At 35.6% G+C, this 11,688-nt stretch overlaps 1 long non-coding RNA gene across 1 annotated transcript; it reads left to right on the top strand.

Moving 5' to 3' along the window:
• The first annotated feature begins 7,813 nt into the window (after positions 1 to 7,813).
• LOC110442763 lies at positions 7,814 to 11,400 on the top strand. Its single transcript, XR_002462046.1, has 4 exons — positions 7,814 to 7,895; positions 10,002 to 10,305; positions 10,617 to 10,711; positions 11,321 to 11,400. It is a non-coding gene; the product is annotated as an uncharacterized LOC110442763 (long non-coding RNA).
• The last annotated feature ends 288 nt before the right edge of the window (positions 11,401 to 11,688 follow it).

The raw sequence follows: 11,688 nt of genomic DNA, 5'->3' as shown, positions 1-11,688 counted from the left end.
ACCTTGTTAGTCAGGAATTCCTAATACCATCCCCAATACTATAATACAGCCTCCCTAAACTCGTTCACCATATTTTATAGCTGCCTATTAATTGTTCAGGGCAGCGAATACCCCTAACACCCTCCCTGATACTATATCCCCCTCCAGCCCACCACACACATACCTGTCTAACACCCTCCCTGATCCTATACCCCCCTCCACTCCACCACACACATACCCGTTTAACACTCCCCTGATACTAGTCTAACACCCTCCCTGATACTATACCCCCCTCCCCCCCCCCACACACATACCTGTCTAACACTCCCCTGATACTATATCCCCCTCCACCCCACCACCCACACGTACCTGTCTAACACCCTCCCTGATACTATTTCCCTATCCACCCCACCACACACATACCTGTCTAACACTCCTCCTGTGTGAGGTGTTAACCAGCCTGATTACAGTCGGATTGTGTCGTGATTTATGTCCGCTATGTTTGTAGTGTCGGACCCATCATTACTTATTTACAAGTTCTACATAGTTTGGTATTTTCCCAGCCACCATTATGACATGCGCACCCCTAGCCAGTCACCATCAACTCCACTTAACTCTATTGATCTGAAGCAATTAACTCAGGTCTGACAAAAACCTCAAGAAAAGGACCTATATTTCAGATTCATTTACACTCATAGAGTTGTTTAAGTTGATCTTTTTTGTTCACAATGTGTTTACCTCAAGTTTTGTAATTAATAATACAGAGATGTATAGCATTTCTAATGTATCAGTTTTCTTTAATGTTAACAAAAAGGACTTGTTTACAGAGTCCTTTGGTAGAACTTTTGAAAATAAGATAATGTTAGATATCCTACTTTTTTCCATTTTCTGTTGTAATGAAATGTACCTGTTTACATATACCAGTAAGAACATTGTATATACTGTACACCACAAAATATTTTGCCAAGTCATACTATCGCCATTCACCAGAATAATTCACAATTTCCCAGCAATTAATTTCACCATCACATTTAGTCACTATGCATTTTATGTTGTTTACAAATGTTTGCTGTAATGAAAAATTTGGCCCTCATTATGGCTGGCAACATAAGGCAAAAAAAAATAACTGCAGCGAAATATTTCACTGTACATGTAGTACTTGGGAATATACTAATTGAAATAACAGACAGATATTCCTCTTGCTTAAATTTTGATAAAAAGTTTGAATAGGTTTATTATAGCCTAAATAGCTTACATGGCAAGATGGGCACTTGAGCTTATTGTCCTGAAACACAAGTTTTTTTGGTGGATTCCAGTTGGTGTATTTACCAAAGTATACAATTCAATTGTTTGGTCGATCGTTAGCTATGGTACTTCAGTATGGCCACTGAAATGTTAAAAACCTGAGCTTGCAGAGCATGAACAATTGTGAAGGTTTGAAATTTTACGAAATGGGTTTACAGTATAAAGAAAAAGTCAGTTTCTGGAGGGAATCAATGAGTTGTTCCGGAAGTAAATCATTCATGGCAAAGGGGAATCATGAAGTCAGTCCCGGGGGAAATCACTGTGTGTAATCCCAGGAGTTCAATCAAGGAGTCGTCCCAGATGGAAATCACCCCAGTCATTGCAAGAGAATCACCATGTCATCCCAGGAGGGAATCACCTATTTACTTGTCTCGTGAGGGACCCAGTCAGGAGGAAATCCCCTATTTACTTGTCTCGTGAGGGACCCAGTCAGGAGGAAATCCCCTATTTACTTGTCTCATGAGGGACCCAGTCAGGAGGAAATCATTGAGGGTATATATATATCTATGACTCATTCCAGGAGGGAATCGCTGAGTTGGTCTAGGAGGGAATCAACGAGTACCTCAAAGAGGTATAACAAGAAATTATTAAGTCATCTCAGAAGCAAATTGAAGTACTATGTTGTTCAAGGAGGACATCACTGTTGTCTTTAGAAGAAAACACTAATATAAGTGCACTAGCTCCTAAGGAAATCACCCTGTTGTTCCCGAAGGGCAAATAAAGCAAAAAAAGACGATACCGCATGTGAAAAATTAAATAAAAAAATATGCCTTAAAGTTGTAAAATAGAAAATAACATGTAGGATGGTATTTAATATTTATACCCATTTTATGATTTCAATATTTTAAATGCGAGTAGGTACGTATGCAACTCAATCAAATTGATGGTGTCATTCGTTAAAATGACTGATATTGGTATGGACTATTTAGATTGATAATGATACATAATAGGGTTATTTTTGGTTAAATTATTAAATAAATCCTTTTATGGCTCTTTGCAAAAATGTATCTGGAAAACATGTGCAGGATCTCCCTGTGTAAAGCTTAAAACCCTTTCAACACTGTAGACCATAATTGACTCATCCAGATCAATGCATGGTAGAGTCTAACTAAAGTTACATAGGGGTGAAAGGATTGATTTGTGAAATTTACTGTACTATATTTCAAAACATTTACTTATTCTCTGATAATACTAAGAGAAGAAATATTCAGGATGTTACAATAACATATTAATAGCCTATGTGCCTAAAGTAGCTAACAGTCTTACGTCTGTACGAGGTCAGATGTTAGCTGATATTGGACATTTGATGTTAAGAGGGCATCCTATCTGAGTATACATATNCCCCCCAAAAAAAGGAGAAAATTGAACAGAATCCAAAATTAAAGAGTCTTAAACCATTCCCCTGATGTGAATGTTATGTATATATTGACAGTATGGCCCCATTAGTTGGAACAAATCTGCACATAGGCTATTAGTATGTTATTGTAACAACCGATATCTCCTCTTTTATCTCAATCGAAATGGAGAAAAAGATCTATAAGTTGTTTACTATTTACTATTTATGTTGAATTGGAGTTGTTTGGGTGCCCCATTAATAATTTTAGAATTTTGACTTTGACAAATGCAAATCTACACACCTAGGCTGTTATGCTACATAGGAAATAATTAAACCTGTATTTATATGTTGACCATAGATTTTTACTTAAGGGTAATTTGACCAGTCATAGACCCGTGTCCTATGACTACCTGTATATGGTGATCATATGTCTACCTGTGTAGTAGGACCATATATTATCACCATGTGTATTTTGACCATGTTATATTATGTTGGTTCTGCTTAAAAGAATTAAAGGCAAAATGAATCATTTATCTTCAAATCATCAAGTTTTCAGTACCAAACAAAACTTGATTTTCACAACTGATATAGATCTCCTAGTTGTGTTGAGTATGGTGATACAGATCTACCCGCTATATTGGGTATGAAATGGGTGCCGGAGATGATTAATATTTTGACGTGAGGAAGCCTCCAGTTAAAGAAATTACAGTGTTAGAAGTTTGTACTTCCTCAAACTCACGTTTTGTAAAGTGGATACCTATAGCTCTGTAATTATCCAATTTTCTAGCTGGACCTGTGCCCGTGAAATGAGAGAGACTTTTCAATTGAATGTTCTCACTGTATCGTATTTCACCAATGGCAACATTGCTATGGAGGTGCTCATCAGAGTTGACAAATTATAGGTAAAGGACTTACAAATATGGTCATTACTCGACCATAAACCCCTCGCTGTCCTATTTAATAACTTGACCAGTCACTCCCGTCTTAAAGATTTGTTATTTTTCGCAAATAAAAATTATTGTTCATTCATTTGGAAGTCATCTGCTTTATGATGTGTAATGAACGTGCATTGTTCGGGCTCATTCCTGACGTTATCTCAGACAGGGACACACTTTGATCTTTTCTGTCCTAAACTGTCTGTTGAATTGTTCAGTCGTATTTTGACGGAACTGCCCAGTGTACTGTGAAACTGTCCCCAGGAGATGTTCCTGTGACTAAAAGTGTTAGGGGCTAGTTAGAGGCGTGGCCCCTTAATTACAGTGCCAGGCCCCGAGGCAGCGGTGTGTGAACACCACTGAGATCCTCAATGTTTCATTTTCCAAAACGCTGCTAGACACCATCTCCCACTTTTGTTGCTGAGAAAACGAGGGAAATGTTTGTTTATAGCCGACTAAAGATGTTTGAAGACTAGGGGTGTGACAAGTTAACTGGTTAAGGCCCAGACAATGTTACTGACCTGCTGAGAGGGAAAGTGAATTTATTTTAAAAAGTGACCCATTAATCAATCGTAATGCAGTTGTTGACCCAGAAATGTTGTATCTGACCAACAGCTGTTTCTGTAGAGCCTTGTGTTATCTCTGATGGCGTTCCTTTTATAGGTATCAAGGATCCTGGGTTATCCTACCATAAAACAGTAGCAGATTGTTACAACTAAAATATGCATTTACAACACTTGTACATCCCATGTGGATTCTGGTATACATACAGTTTATCATTTTTAGGTACCAAAAATTCATAATTTTCAAGATTATCTCCAGTCTATGTCCCCGAAAAAAAGTCAATTCCCAGGTAAAGATTGTGTTTGAAATACTCACTTTACTGAATTTGTGATAGTTTTTTACTCAGTATCTAGCCTACAAAAACAAAGAAACACTTTCTTATTCCACATTACGAAATTATAATTTTTTTTCTACACCATGTCTGATTCAATCCATTCACTGATATTTAAAAACCTGATACTGATATAACAAAGATGATAGTGATTGAGGCCTTCTTCACAGGGACTGCCAGCCTTGTAAATTGAACCCATGTCTCACAGGAAATAAACATTTTTTTTTCATTAATTCATTCATTTATTCATTCATTAATTCCTGAACTCTGTGATTAGCTACAAAACGGTACTTGGTAATTGTTATTAATTGTAAGATTAAGATCAGTAGCTGCTTTGGACTATGGGAGATATTCCTGCTGTCAGAAGATCTGTAAATTTGTAATTATTTCTTTACATGAAAGTAATCAATGTGAAACTTTTTTTTTTTTTTTGATAATTTGCACTGTAATGTGTATTTATTTATTTTTTTAGCTGAAAGACGGCTGACCGAAAACTGACTTGCAATATGAACAGGCCTATATTGATATTCAAAATAACAAAGTTCTGAGCTGTATTGTAGTAAGTACTCAGTATGTCTAAATGTCAGATGTAAGTGCACGTAGGGTCTTATTGTGGGAGGAAACTGGAGTACCTGGTGAAAACTATTCACATCCGATCGGGAAATCAAACCCCAGGCGCCTTGATGAAAGGCAACTGCGCTATCCACTGCACCACCCGACCACCCGACCATGCACCTAAGTGTTTTATATAGATGACTACATGTGAAAGATGCAGGAATCACCTGCTAAAATTTAGAGAACTTTAAAGTAATCATCAAGTTTTACATTGTCAAATCCTTCACTGTTCTGATTCATATTATAATATCATATTTCATGGTGACTTGGAATACTACAGAATGAAGAGAGCATTTCCTAAAACAAATGTACTTTTCCTGTCAAATGATAACAATATTATGCATTTTCATTTCAAACATATATTTTCTCATTTGTAGTTAAAAAAAGATGGCACTTCATTTATCATATTTTGGAGAATCTTTGTGTGGCTTGGATATGTCTGGGGTAAAAATGGCTAGTAATTTAGAAATGATGAGCAGTCGACAGAATGAAAGATGGTCGCTGATGAGGATACATTAATTTCGCCTTTGGTAAGTTTAAGATTAATATCTTTTTACTATGCTCCATAAAATTCCTCCCATTCTCCATTTTTTTAAAGATTTTTTTAAAGAAATTTTGGTACAGCTGAAAAATAAATTCTAAAGAAGGCTTTCGCCATGTGGGTGATAATTTATGCAAAACTGGCCGAAGCCAAGGCATGAGAATAATCGGGGCCAGGTATCTCAGCTCTGGGTAGATCCTTCCTGTAAAACTATAGATCTAACAACTTAACAGGATCTTATCAGAAAGCCTAGTTAGCTTGATTTGGAGTAGTATTGTTTCTGTATTAAGGTCAACTGTAGTTATGCCAAAAATTGACTATGCATTGGGACCTTTTTTTTCCACATAACTATTGTTATCGCTTTGATGAATTATTTCTGAAAAGAAAACCATATCTTTTGGGACTTTTCTGAAGAAAGAAAAAAAATGGCAAAGACGAAATAAAAAATAAAATCGACAATTGTCAGTTTTGTGTAAAAATATGATGGGGCCAGACCAGAATTTGAACCCTTGACCTCAGATTATTATACCGTCACTCTACACCAACTAAGCTACCTGGTCGGGTAAAGATCCTAGCTCAGTCGTGCTACGTGCTACGGTTATATCCAAAACAAAAGTAATGGGAGGTTATAATTACTGCATAAAAAAATCTACAGCAAAGTTACCTTGTGTTTTGTTTGCAGTAGGATGGAGATCTTTAATTTCTAAATTTTGATTAAGTTTATTTAATGAATGCAGGTGATAAGAAGCCAGATGAGTTATCATAAGTTGACAGCTGTAGAGAACTACCTCATGTGTCTGACTTCATAGTACCAATCACTGATATAGGTGTATACTGGACTATTTACGTGTATATGAACTACAGAGGAGGTTATTATTAACTGTACTATATGTCATAGTGACACAATTTGAGTAATACGATTTTAATTTCAATAGAAAGCTCTTAAAATGATATAAAACTGCATTTCTTCTAAATTGTAAATAAAATTGTACTTTTGTCACCATAACTGTTCTGTTATCAAAGGGTATAAATAAATTCAAGTCTGTTTTTATTTACTGTTAAATATCTATAAAAATGTATATAGTATGTGACCTGATAAAGTAGATGATTTTAAGGAAACAGACTCAAGAAATTACATGTGAGATAAATAGGCTTTTCTAGTTATTGAAGAAATGAGTTTCTGTTCTATACAAAAATTGATTTACATGTACACGTATAAGGAAGTCAAGATCCATAATCAATGACCTACACAAATGTTGATTTGAAGGAAATAAAAAAGTTACATACAATTGCTGTTCCAAATGTAACTACGACTATATGGTTTGATTTTATATAATCTTGTTCTCTTTATTATCCCCTTTCTTCAACTTTTATATCTCTAGAAACTAACACATCTGTCAATTACAATTTGATCTTGTTGGACCTTATTGTGTTGATGTTGTGTTGCTTTAAATTTCAAAAAAAGCAACCCCTTGGTAGGATATTATCCTTAATTAAAAGAGCCTGTCGTCTACCTGTCCTCTGTCTGTAAAGCCTTTTCTTTGAATCACTTCTTCTTAAGAAAAACAAGGCCTATTACAACCAAATTCGGCAGCAGATATTTCAATGTGATGTGGATTTATATTTGCTAAAGAAAAGGGCTAGCTGGCCTTGCTTCATGGGTCAATAGGGGCAAACAGTGGTAAATGGGGCATTAGAAAAGTCTTGTAAGAGACAAACATTAACTTATGGAATGTTTTCTTATGAATATTTATACAAAGAAAGAGTTCTGCTCTGATGTAAATGTTGGTTGGTTTTTTTATCACAATTATTGATGGCATATTTCATAACCTACATTTTCACTTTTGATGGCCTCTGACTTATCAACATGGACAAAATTGGATGTTTGAAACTGTAAAATAAATACATTTGTATATTTTAGTGACAGTGAAATTTCAGAAATACCAGGTAATGGACAGGTAATAATAACGGAATTCTGGGAAATTGATTGAAATCCACTCACACGTATAGGTCAACAGGTGTAAGTAGTGATAGGTATAAACGGGTGGCATGTGTATTAATTCATAATTAATGATGACCATTAGTTCTAATAATGATAACTATTGATTTATACCCATACTATTACCATTTAAAACATATTATCAATATTTTCCAGAATAATACATGTTGACATTTTCATCATTCCATGGTCGACTTCAAAGATCGGCGTTGGATGTTGTGGTCGGCTCGTTTGATGGCGAGAGTAAAAAGTGATTGCCATCGGTACCGATTCCGCTGGAACAATCCAGTGTATGTGTGATTCATTTGATTTCTGTTTAATTGCTTTAATTGATTATTTGATATAAAGTTTCATATAATCCAACCTTTTCATTTTTTTTAACAAAAAAAACATTAATGGATACTACATTATTGAACCAAAATGGTAAAATCAAGTTGACAAAACATTTTGCATTAAATAGACTGTTACACAGGTGAAAATCAGGCTTTGATATATCTTTATTTTATGTTAATTAGTACATTATATTTACCATCTGTTGGTGATGCCTTTAACTTCTAAACAAGTAGTCTTTAGAATGTTTTGGAGATTCTTTCCAGGTCATCTGAAAACTATTTCCTCGTCCTTAATATATTTCTGTAATGTTCAGGGGTAAAAAAAAGCATTGAATCACAAGAAAAAAGGACATATAGTCAGTCGACTGGTTTGACAAATGTATGGTAATACAGTACTCTAAACACCAACCTAAAGATTGTAAATGGGTGATTACTGGTATCAAAGGGGTTACAGGAATACCTTTAACTTGTGATCACAGAGATTCACAGCCTTTGTCGTAACTGTGACAGAAACCATCTGAACAACATTTACACAGTCCCATAAATTCTGACTTCATTTGTTCCATTTAACTCCAACAGACGTTTTTTTAGGGGATTTTAGCATTTTAGAAAAGGGAAGACATTGTCATTGACTTGCATGGAAGGCAAATGACCCTATACATCTTCTGGAGATAAAGCTTCGACCTCGTGTCAATGTTCGATCACAGACTGTCTTACAGCGAACCCAGCAAGATTGAACCATTGTCAAAACTGCAGTATACAGTCAGCATAGACAATGGGAGGAAATTGATAAAAGATTATATCTCGTACTATCTCACGATTGAATTAATTTGCACTGAAAGATTGTGAAAAAAGATAGCTTGAGGTCAAGATCTTTTAGTAGTCACTTGATACGATTACATGAGCGCTTGACTGGTCACTAGAAGATGATTGGACCCATTCACGGCACTAGGTATCGCCATGGAAGCAACCTTGATATGGGATATCACCTTCCTGGATATTTAAGTATTACTGCCTCTGATCAGTATTGTCCTGGTGTTTGTTTGAGAGTCTAGGGCTGCTCTTCAGTATTGTCTTTTAGGGTTTGAACTCTGTATTCTTTGAGGTAGTGCACAGAGTTTGATGAGTAAGTGATCAAATGGGCGGGAAAACTGATTCATACTCCTCGTTTGACTTTCTGAGTCCGATCTTTATCAAAGGGTCTCCTCGTACAGTTTTTTTGTATACATTGCATTATATTTCAAATGCTGTACAATTACTGCAGATCTTGCCCGACAATAAACTGAAAGTTTTAATACTCTAGGACATCCGATATACTGACAAACATGGGTTGATTCATGAAATAATGAATTGCAGCATCATTGTGTAGGAATGTATACAGAAACAGGACGTGTTTATATGAGTGTCAGTACAATATATTCTTATATAGGCTCTTTATTTGCCTTTTTTGGGCCCCATGAAAATATCTGATTTTACATGTGCCTCATTCAATTATTCAAAAAAAAGAATGAAATTGTTTTCAATTATTCAAAAAAAAGAATGAAATTGTTTTAACCAATTTTTTTAAATTTTCAACATTAATCAGTTTAGAAAACAAGAAAAAGTAGTCGAAATGTCTTCTTTCAAAATGTAAAGAAAATGGTACACAGTTTGTTGTCGAAGCTGACATCGTTAGAATATGGTGTCGGACACAACACTTCTAATTCCTTTTTTGACACAGTTACATTTCCATTGTCGTAGAGAAAATGTACTCAAAAATGTATTTGTTCATATAAAAAATATTTAAATAGTTTCCTGATAAATAACAGATATCTTACTCTTATTGGAGAATGTATTATTAAACGCTCTACTTAATATAATAAAAAAATCATATAAATGAAATGTTTTAATGAGTCAATAGGATACAGGGTATGGCAACTACTTTCTTGTATTTTAGTGATGATTAAATATTGTAAACCATATAAAAATTATCCAAAAGAAAAAGTTGGTGTAAATTTTCAATTTCGCTATCCCATTTTCCCCCCCGACACAATTATCCAAGCAGCTTTATGATGTTCATTGCAGAAGAGAAATGCAACAGCAAGACTGGGATTCGAACCTGGGACCCTCCAAACTCTAGATGGATGTTCTACCAATTGCAGTTGAGCTAGCAGGTTGTAGACGAGCGACCCAGTCCAGTTTCACTTCATTCCTCTCTCGTTTTTCTGTCTTTGTCCGAAAGGCATCACCATGCAACAGCCAAACCAGGATTCAAATCGGGACCCTCCAATCTCTAGACAGAAGCTCTACACATTGAGCTCCCTACCTAGGGCTGGTTGCTAACGATTGACCCAGTCCAGTTCCGCTTCATGTGTATAATTGATATCAGGTGCCGTTACATATCCTGTTACTTTTAATATTTCAAACCTTTGATACTCTTATTTAGTTAGAAAATGAATTTCCTAAAACGAAGAATGTATGTACTTTTTACTATTTGATTGAAATATATTTTAAGATTAGTGCTGATAGAAATTGTCACCAGAGTTTGTATATCAGTGTGTCTGTTTAATACCCACAAATATGAAAATTCCTGATTTTCCTGATCTATCATGTCAGACCACTGTAGGTAGATATAAACTATCTGTAGGGTTCATCACTCTACAGCTCAGCACTATATACTCATCTCTGATATGTTTACAGAGCAAAGGTCCTCCCATTGTCTGGCCCAGGACAAAACCGCCAGCACCCAGGTGGCCCACTGAACAGTTACCAAAGATTACAGGTAAAAAGTCAAGGTATGTTAATTACAAATAAGATCACTCGACCTAGGTGACCGTAGATATAATACAGAGTCAATGGTGTCCTATGTGAGGTTAAATAAAAACAACCTCTGTGAAAGAAAACAATAAAAGAAGAAATCTGACACACAAAAGCATGAACATCAAACAGTCTCAGCCATTTTTATAACCACACGATGTGCTAAACACTGATCGGAGTAAAGGTGTAACAACTCGGCTAACAAGGGAGGTAACTCATGTGTTATATGGCTGTGAGGTAACCTATTCTGAAGGTGTAACAGTGTGTCTCACCTCAGCGAATTTCTGGTCAGTGTATAGCGCGGCCCGGAGGGTTAGTCCTCTTTGAAGTCCCAATCAATCTTAACACTTCTTTGTATTGTATTTACAATCAAAAGAAAAAGAAAATTGAATTGCCTTACAATGTGTAATAAATAATTTGATAATTATATCAACTTAGTGTAGAATATTTGTCGTGTGTATCCTATGGCCTGGAGGCTGATGACAGAAGATAGGGGTGGTTTACTGTTAGAGATTACAGTGTACAGAGATAAGTGTGAACCTCACTGTTTGATCATTGTCTAACCCAGCTACAATTACAAATTACAGAAACAAGTTTACTATCCCCATACCCTGACAACAGAACAAATAGGGTCGATACAGGCATATGGAACCAGCCCTGCCATGAAGAACAGGTAGGATACATCCTTTGTTTCTGTCAAATTTCAAAATTTGGAATCAAATTTCCATTTCATTTTAAATAAACTTCTGTGTTTTTGAGATAGTTAAGATAGTTTTAAGAACTTTTTTGAGATAGATTTCAGAAGTATGAAGAGAAAAGTGTTTCTGACATATAATTCCATAAAGCGTGTTGATATAAAAGATGTTCCTGTGAGAGGACACCTGCTGTTTTAACATGTAGAAGGTGTGCACCTACCTGGGTATTAGGTTCAGATCTATACATCATATAGGGTATA

This window comes from Mizuhopecten yessoensis, unplaced genomic scaffold, assembly GCF_002113885.1.
Source record: "Mizuhopecten yessoensis strain PY_sf001 unplaced genomic scaffold, ASM211388v2 scaffold716297, whole genome shotgun sequence".
Classification (NCBI taxonomy): Eukaryota; Metazoa; Mollusca; class Bivalvia; order Pectinida; family Pectinidae; genus Mizuhopecten; species Mizuhopecten yessoensis.
This window is presented reverse-complemented; position numbering and strand designations above follow the sequence as displayed.